Here is an 8,372-nt window from a genome sequence, read left to right on the forward strand (position 1 = left end):
TAAATGTCCCTCTTTAGGCAACTGACCCGATGTGGACATCGGGTCAGTTGGAGGCGCAGTCGAAAGATTGCAGCGCTCCCAGATCAGATGTACACACTGGAACTCTTTCCCATGTTGCTGTCTGTGTTTATTGTGCTATGGTGTGTTGATATCTGTGCATTCCTGTATTATCCTTCTGTGTTACACATTTCGATGTTTCGATGTGTTTTCCTCGCTACCTAGCCTGACCTGTCTCCCCAATGTGATGTTTGTGTATTGTATGTACGGTCGGCAAGGTCTGTCATCTCGGTTGTGGGCAAAAGACCTGCAAATGACAAATAAAGGCTATCTCATTTCATCAAATGTCTGCTAAATCTAACCTCTGACATATCCCCTCAATGCAAAAATAATTAAAAAGACTAAAACTAAACACCAAAACTGATGAAAGACTTCTTGTCCTTTAGCAGGCGACCAGCGGCGGTGGTCGGCCGCGCAACCAGTACGCTGCCGTAGGTGCTGAAGAAGAACTGAAGAAGCTTCTCGGATGAGAGGTGAAACGTCTTCAAGCAACTCAAAGAAGTCCAGACGCTTTTCTTTCCAAGCTCCTTAGACTACGATGACCTGGATGACTGAGAACCTTCACAGACTGATGACAGACAATGTAAATCTAAACATTTTCCCAAAGAAAACTGTGGGAAACTGACTGACAGTTATTCAGTTCAAAAAGTAAAAACTAATTAGAAAATATAAAAACTATACTAACTGGTTCAAACTAAGACTGTTTCCAGTAGATTAGGAGTTCCAGCACAGTTACAGTAACAGTGTGTGTGTTACAAATAGTGATCAAACAGGCCTTTAGAATCAATTTTACACTAAAGTACACACTCAGAGTCCCATGTAAACAACACGTCAAACACACGTAATGATACAGAACGTGCAGCAAAAACCAGGAAGGTGTCTTACTTAAGATGGAGTACACTACATGAAAAAAAATCTCTATTAGTCACCATGATGACTGAAGCCATGAAAAACACAGATTTGTGCTATTTTATGAGTCTGTGACATAGCATTTATATGTAGTCTTGAATTACATGAAGATCAGACCAAATTTTATGGTAATCAATGCAGAAATCGTGATACTAGTCTTTGAAGTTTTTCCTGAATTGTAAGTACATAAAACAGTATATGCTTACAGTTGTACTTGCATGCAACCGTAAGTACATACAGCCATATAAAGACAGCTATGAAAAGCTATTTCTTTAGAGAAATGATGCATTCCCTGATGGTGAGGCGATCACAGTGGTGTGCTGATAAAGAACACAACTGCTTTAAGTGGAGTTATAGGGATTAGCTCATTAGGCTAAATCAGCTAATTACATGGAGATTTTGTTACCGTTCCTCCAGCTAATTAATTGGAATGACTACCACCACTGTGTTCAGGAAATGAGTCTACTCAGAGCAGATGAGGCAAAATAGAAAACACTACATCAGGCACTTTTGGATGCACCTGAGAGGTAGAAGCAACTAAGTGCGAGTTTGTATCCACTTTCTCTTTCCATTATAGCACCGTAGGCAAGAAAAAGACCAACCTCCTAATTTTCACTTGCAGAGAAAAGCATGACAAAGAAGAGAGTTTGGGAACGTAACATTTTTATTCTCCGGTGTTTAATTTAGCAACACACTGTACAGTAACAAGTGAGAAAGTAAGAAAGACTCCAAATCTCATCAACTGCATTGTATATTTACAGTAGCATTCGTTGTTTTAAATAACCTTAGATGGATGGTAATTGCAAAAATGCTTGTGGTTCACAATAGAAAATAAGTAAAAGTAATTAAAAAATAAATAATAAATAATTATCAGTTGTGTCACAAATTGCAGTTCGCCTGGACTGTGAGCGGAAGAGAACCCAAAATGGAGGATGCCAGAGGCACAGTTTACAGCAACACATTTCAATAGCTTTCAGTGCTGACAATCATTACAAAGGGCCAGACACAAAGGGAAGCCAGGAAGATCACAGAGCGAGACAGGCAGACAAATCAGAAGATACGACAGAGACAAAGAGAGTGACAGGACTATTTATACACAAAGACGGGATGGGATTCGGGACTGGAAATAGGAGCATAACAAGACAGAGTTACAGTTATTATGAATAAAGTTAGTAAAAAAAAAAACCTAGAGAAAGTATTTTTTTACCCTGCTCATGACATTGTTTTTGTTGTAACGTGCTGAAATGCACTGTCATATAAATACCAGCTAGCAATAGAAATCATAGGCTGCAGTCCCAGACTCTGACAGAAATCCCCACCCTCCTGAGGACACGTGCAAAGGTCTTTTAGCGTTTAACCACAAACACAAAGCCACCAACACAAAGCAAAGTTTGACAACCTGCACAAAGTGACTCCAAAGCACTCGACACTGATTCTACAGTAGAAACATTTGCAAGTAGACATGGAGGGTACAATACTGTAATCATGACTCCTAATACTGTACATGCCTCTGTTACCTGTAGAAAATTAGGGTCTGACTGGTCAGCTTTAACTCTGCTTCATCACTCGAGGTTCTTCTTCAGCTCTGTGTTAGCATGCTGGCCGCGCAGATGTTTGCAAGGAGCTGATCGTGTGTAGCAGTACAAAGACAGTTATTTCTGCCACTTGGCTCTTTAACAAAGTGGGAAACGACACAAACTTTTTGTCCTTTCGTTCACTAAAAATAAAGGAAATGTCCTCCACCCTGCACACAAACTGAAATCAGTTGCAAGGGCGCTGAATTAAAAAGGCATGTTTGATGTTTTTCTTTATTCTTTCTATATGCCCATCTTGCAGAAAGTTGAAGAAACTTTGTAACACAAACAATGGCATAACTGCAACTGTATGTGATGACTAAATTTAGTAGAGCTGTGTGATAACTCCCTTTCTAAAAATCCAGTCATTTTGGACAGATCCCCATGTGGAGCACTGGAAAGTTTATTTTTAAATTGCTAAATGATTAACAGGTTATCACAGGAGGAATGGCACTGCGGGCGCACACATACTGACGGTCACTTTGGCTTACTGGTCTTTGGGTTCGCAAAGAGACCTGCAGAGAAAGACTGATTAGTCCAGGGGAACATGTTACCTGGCTTAAATAGTCTGCTTCTAAAGGCACTGATGAGTTGCATGTGAGCTGATTAACTGAATTCAGGTGAGTAACTGGCGGTTTTGCAGGGAAGCCAGAATGGAGCCACCTGGGAAAAATGGTAAACAACAAACGCTCACAAAACCAGATACATACACTGCCTGAGAGAGAGAACCAAACCAAGAGCACAGGGGAGAAGATGCAGTACAGTAACATTTTAAACTCAGTACTTTTGAAGGCAGTCTAAACCAGGGATGTTGGTTAATTGGCTTTTTTTAAGGTGAACTCTATTTTTTCGCATTTGACTACATCTTTGTAGTAGAGAGTTAAAAAACAGGAACTTTCTGTCATTAATTGCTTATGTGTTGCTTTTACTTTGGTGTAGTATGAATGGTCATAAAAATGTTTAAAAAGCTGTAAAACTTATGGAAATCAAGTAAAAAGTCTAAAATGTTTGCCCTCTTCCACAATGTCCATAGCTGTGCAGTGGGCCAGATTGAAATCTTTGGTGGGCACATTCAGGCCCCCCAGGCCTTATGGTTGCTTTTGACACACCTGGTTGGGGGAAGTGAAACAAAAAACAAGACACAAGAACCAAATAAGTATCAAAATACAACAGGAAATGAACAAAATGCATGAAACAAAACAGCAGAAAACATGAAGAACAAAACTCATCCTCAGACGAACAGACTCTGTAATATAACAAGGAAACAAAGTAACAATGAAATAGTAAAGAAACAATAACAGTAATGCAAAACTTCACTGGAACGGAAATGAATCTAAACGTAACAAAAACCAGCATTAAATCTGGAGACCTTTACCTTTTCAAATCTGAAGCATATCTTTGCATTGTTTAACTTTAAACTGAATATTTTTTTTTTACATTAAACAAATCTTCATCAACCTACTCAGTGTTTATTTTCATCAGTCATCTTCACTCTGTTCAGTATCCTCTCACCCTAACCAAATGATGACTGCTTCCCCCCACAGTTTCCTTTCTGTTAAATATTTTACTAACACCAAGCTGAAAGAAGATTCTTGTTTTTCACTCCATAATACTGCAAGTACTTGACTTTATAATGTAAAGGTATATTATGTTGTGATTGTGAGTTTATATCCTGCAGCCATTAAAACCCAAATAAATTGAATTAACAGACAGAGAAGTAACAAAGCAAATATCACCTCTTGAAACGTGCGAACCAGGTAATGTTTTGTAATTTTGCTTAAAAAATGCCTTCAGTGGTTATTCAAGTAGCACCATTTAATAAATGTTTTAGTCATATTTAATAACTCTGGGTCTCCTTTCTGTTATAGATACCAGATATAGATAGATAAACCTCAAGTGGCAGCGAATGATAACGAGCTGAATTTTTAAAAGCTTGAAGGACTTCATTAAATCACTGAGTGACATTAAAGTTTCTACTTTGACAAAGTGCTTATTTGCTGCTGCTTTGGAGGTCACTTTAACTTTTTGCTCTAATGTTTCACTGTGTCGCCTTCTTCCCCCCAGAGACCATTTCCAATGAATGATGAGCGACCGACTACTGCAAATGAATTTTGGCACACTGAGCTAACCGACATCATCTCGCGTAGAGGATGCACCTGCGCTTAAGCCAATTATGCTCATTCACTTCAAAAACAAATGACTCATTATGGGAACACTGCATCCAGTAAGGCCAGGAAAAACAATAAATGAAAAGTGTTTACTGTTTATCTGGGTGTGCAGCTGAAAACAGGCAGGACAAAAAGTGTAGTTTATAAAAACCATTTAGGAAAGATTTTAGACTCGAAACGAGAAAAACAACAGCGAGAGAAAGAGCGCGGCTGCATTTCTTTGATGCTGTGTTCATTACAGCCTCTTCCTGACCTGTTGAATAGGTGCCTCTGTGAGCCAGGTGTAACCACACAGCTCCCACTCTCACAGCATGGAAAGCGTCTAACCTTGAAGGCACTCAAGCTGTAAATTGACAGTCAAAACAGTATGCTGTTTTGTCACCAGTATGCTGGCTTTTAAGCAGGATCTCGCCGACTCTAGTCTGGTCATTCGTTTAAACTTCTGTGAGACCAAAAAAACATAAAGAAAAAGAAAATGAGGAAGTAGCGAGTGAACTCAAAAACTAGCCCACAACAACTTAATGAAAGAAGTTGAAAGCTTAACCAGGAGCAGTGAGGCAAAGGGAGCGCTGGACAACACAAAGAAACACAAGTTAAACCAGTAAGACACAGATAGGATGAGGAAGATTGGAACAGACTGTGCACTAAGTAGTAACACAATGTTCAGATGTTTAGACTGGCATGGGAATTATTTTATAGCTTCCAACAAAGTCAAGCCAATGAGGAAATCTATTCCGTCAACCTGCATTATTTCTAATGGCCAGCAGGGGGCGAGTTCTGCAGTTGCGTAAAGACTCAGCGATATATGCGAAACAGCCCTTAGATCCCTTCCCCCCAGTAAATGTTCTCCAGTTGAGTCAATGGGCTCAATCGCTGGTTTAAAGTCTTACTGAATGTAGCGTGATGTTTATTTTTGATAAATTATTGTCCTCTTCAGTGTCAAGAGGGAAGATAATGGGTAGGCCTGCCTTGTGATTACCAGTCTGCAGGGTCCTTCGATTTCACATTTTGATCCACATGACTCTCAGGGCGTCTCAATTCTAAAAGATAAAATTTGTAAACCAGAGTATGTCTGTCATTGTCAGACATGCCAGCCAGTGCAACAACCTGGGGACCAATCAACATCTTCTTTACATTACACTCAGTGTTTCAATTAACAATATTTTAGTAATGTAGACTAGGGCTGGGTATCGTCACTGATTTCTAGAATCGATTCAATTCCGATTCACAAGGTCCCAAATCGATTCGATCCACGATTCGATTTAATTCGATTCGATTCGATTTAAATCTGGGAAATTTTGACAGTCAGAAGTATAATTCAGATCAGAACATTTACATATTTTTGTATCTATAAAAAGGAAGCTGACACTCGCAAGACTTTATCCAAGGTGTGAGCATCACAGCAGATGCCTTTGTGTCAAAGTAGCTGAAGATAAAACACAGAAAAACATGAAGGTGATTTTCCTGGCCTGGGATTTTATAAAAATATTCTGCAGTACATCAAAAACGAAAGAAAACCATTAATTAATGAACATTGCCTCTGACGTTACAGCGGTTTTATTAGACACACGGCTAAGCATTTTGCATTTTGAATAATATTAAAAAGTTTAAATTTGTTCAGTATTGAACAGCAGAAATGAGGTTTTCTTTTCGGAAGAATGTAAAAGGGAAAAAAACAGCGGCCGACAGCGCTGTAAACAACAGTAGACTTGTGCGTAACAAGCAAGCGAATAATGAAGAAAGCGAAACTGTTCGAGAGAGGGGGGGGGGGGGGGGGGGGGGAGGGAGAGAGGGAGAGAGAGAGAGCTGCGCATCGCAATGGAAGCAAAACAGTAAAAGAGTGAATTCATGACGATGTTTATGTGAAGCGTTTGGATCTTCTTTTGCTGCTGGTTCGGTCAATATTGTTTGGAGAGAGATCAAACTAACAGCTTTAGAATCAGCGCATAAAGGGCGTGAACACAAAGCGCGGACCCGGATCAGCGAGCTGTCGGCTTTCAGCCCCGACTGTGAGAAAGGCGACATCTAACTGATTCTGATCCGCGGGTTGCGCTGTGTGTTTAAGTCTATGTGCAGAATCCCTGTACCTGCTCTCATTTACTGTTTGGTGGTTCTTGAAATTTTGTGAGATGTCACCAGAGATTCTGGCATTTCGGACAAAATAAATTTATATTAAAAAATCGATTCAGGATTTTAATGAATCGATTTTACGTTATCCAAGCCAGAATCGATTTTAATCGATGAATCGATTATAAAAACCCACCCCTAATGTAGACACATTATAAGAGCTCCGATAAATCTTCACATCCTGGTTCTATCCTCTGAACCAAAGCCTAACTTTCTTTCTTTCTTTTTGTTTATGCAGTTGCTGTGGTGATGTCTACATTTTCTTTATTAACTGAATTTTAGCCAACAATTTGTGTTCCACTGATGAAAATAGAAACCTTTTCTGAAAAACCTTTGGTGGGTATTGGGCATGTGGGGATATATATTACTGGTGCTTTCTGACCTTCCTGTCAGTTGTGAAAAATGCCTGCAAACTTCATGATGTCAACTATGCAACACTTAGGGTAGTTAGCCAGCACAGCTGCACTTTCAGTTATGTTTTGCAACGAAAGCAAAAACAATTCTATATGTTGGTAATATGCACTCATACTTTTGTATATGTGTTTTTGTGCATCTAGAAGCTGACCCATCGGAAATGGGAATTCTATGAATGAATGTATTTGTCTGGCAGGGTGACCCCATCCAGTCGGTCTGTGAGGACCTGTGGACTCTTGTTCGCTCCATGCTTATAGACATTACAACTGTCTTCATGTCTAAATCTCTTTTGGGCTTGTGGTAGCCTAGTGGAAGAAGTCACTGAGTCAAGAGCTTAAGCGTAGATAAATATGTCCGTCCCTCAACCTCTGACTGTGTTGTTGACCAGGGTGATACTACTGATATCACTGATTACTATTATATGTTATTATTTTTGCACTTACAGTCTGTGCATGTGTCTATGAGAGACGGGGAGCGTTGAGAAGTTGCGTTTGCTCTAGTACAAAGCGACGGGTATCCTGGGGCCTGTCACAGAGTGGTTACACCTGTGATCACAGTGGCTACTGTATGTCACTATTTCATACATGCCAAGACCTTTGAACATGGATGCAGGGATACCTAAAGGTGTACTGGTTTGTGAATACAGTTTGTGATTGAACTCTCACTATTTTAGGAAAGATTATTAGGCCCAGCTCAGCCTTTTTGACGCATGTTGACCTCTCCATCTTTTTTTGTTTTGCCATCTTGTGTTCTGCCTTTGTGCGTTCCTCAAGGATGGCTTGGCTGCTGCTTGTCGAGAGTGCAGAAGTGCAGTGTGTTCCTTTATCTGAGGAGAGTTACAAAGAAAAACCTCTGTGGAATAATAAATGTATGACCTGAGTGATCATATCAGCTTTAACTTGTTTGTGCTCATCTGTCTTGGCCTTGATATCAAGTATTTCTATAAAAAAAAAAACATCTATATTTTATAGGTTTTGTCCATAAATAAAAGAAATAGAAGATTATTTCTGCACCAGGCTGCATTTCACCCACATTTCTGTAGCGCTAGTCAACCACAAAAATGTTTGTGAATTTGACTCACGATGGATGTTCCACTACATAGACCAGAGGCTCCAAGGGGTCA

Source organism: Rhamphochromis longiceps, linkage group LG17 (genome assembly GCF_057381845.1).
Source record: "Rhamphochromis longiceps isolate RC_006_pf linkage group LG17, R_longiceps_female_GT1.1, whole genome shotgun sequence".
Classification (NCBI taxonomy): Eukaryota; Metazoa; Chordata; class Actinopteri; order Cichliformes; family Cichlidae; genus Rhamphochromis; species Rhamphochromis longiceps.